The sequence below is a fragment of the Pteropus alecto genome, unplaced genomic scaffold (genome assembly GCF_000325575.1).
Source record: "Pteropus alecto unplaced genomic scaffold, ASM32557v1 scaffold11, whole genome shotgun sequence".
In the NCBI taxonomy this organism is placed as follows: domain Eukaryota; kingdom Metazoa; phylum Chordata; class Mammalia; order Chiroptera; family Pteropodidae; genus Pteropus; species Pteropus alecto.
The window spans coordinates 13,690,035-13,691,292 of record NW_006431956.1 but is presented as its reverse complement, the minus strand read 5'-3'; positions in this window follow the sequence as shown (position 1 = coordinate 13,691,292).

Here is a 1,258-nt window from a genome sequence, read left to right as displayed (position 1 = left end):
TTTAATTTCTCCAAATTATCTTTTACTTCTGCCTGAGAACCACTGCTTTCTTAGGCCTCTTTTTTTTTTTTTTTTTTTCATTTTACTCATCAGCATGAGTGGTCAGCTTTCTTTTCAAGGACAGATTTCATAAAGAAACTACCTTTGACCATGCCACAGATGGTCAAGTGGAGAGCATCAGAGTCGTGTTGGGCTGGAGGAGATGGCAGTCATCAAAGTTCACTCACCAGGAAAAGGACCACTTCAAAGACCAGGCTCACATTTTAAATCCATGCCTCAGAACAATGACCAACAACAACATATGTCGGACCCTGTGGTATGCAAATCGCATGGCTGCTGGGAGCCTGTGGCACGTGGCAGTAGACTCTAGTCTAGAAAGCCAAATGGAAGGATCAAGGCCAGGAAAGATGTGATTGCACCCTAACACCATCAGAAACAAGTGGTTTTCCTTTACGACGTGCACAGGAGCAGTTCAGAGAAAGGGAATGGTGGCTCGTCATGGTGCACTTTCATTCTCTGGGAGGGTCCAGTATAATTCGAGCTGTTTTAAGAAAAAGGAGGGGAAACGGGAAGTGACTATGTAACAGGCCACTTCTAGAGGTGGGGATTGGGATTGTATCAGTCAGAGTTCTCCAGAGAAACAGAACCAATAGGATACACACACACACACACACACACGCACAAATGCATGTATGTATGTATATATATATTATACATGTACTATATATCCTATCCATATCTATCTATCTACTTCTATCCTATCTATCTCCTGTACACACACAGACACGTAAACATATATTTTTATATGTATGAGAGAGAGAGACAGTGATTTTAAGGAATTGGCTTGTGAGATTGCAGGGTTTGGCAAGTGGGAATTCTGAAGAACAGGCTAGCACGCTAGAAACTCAGGAAATAGTTGGTGTTACAGTCATAAGTCTGAAATCTGCAGGCTAGAAACAGGCAGAGTTTTTATGTTGAATTCTGGAGGCAGAATTGCTGTTTCTTCAGGAAATCTGTCTTTTCCTCTCAAGGCCTGCAACTGATTGGATGAGGACCGTATATATTATAGAGGATAATCTGCTTCACTCAGAGTTTACTGACTTGAATGTTACTCACATCTAAAAACACCTTCGTAGTTACATCTAGACCAATGTTTGACCAAATGACTGGGGACCATAACCTAGCCAAGTTGGCACATAAAATTAACCATCACAAAGATTAAACTACATCTTTCCTAGGTTTTCAACTTATGGAAGAC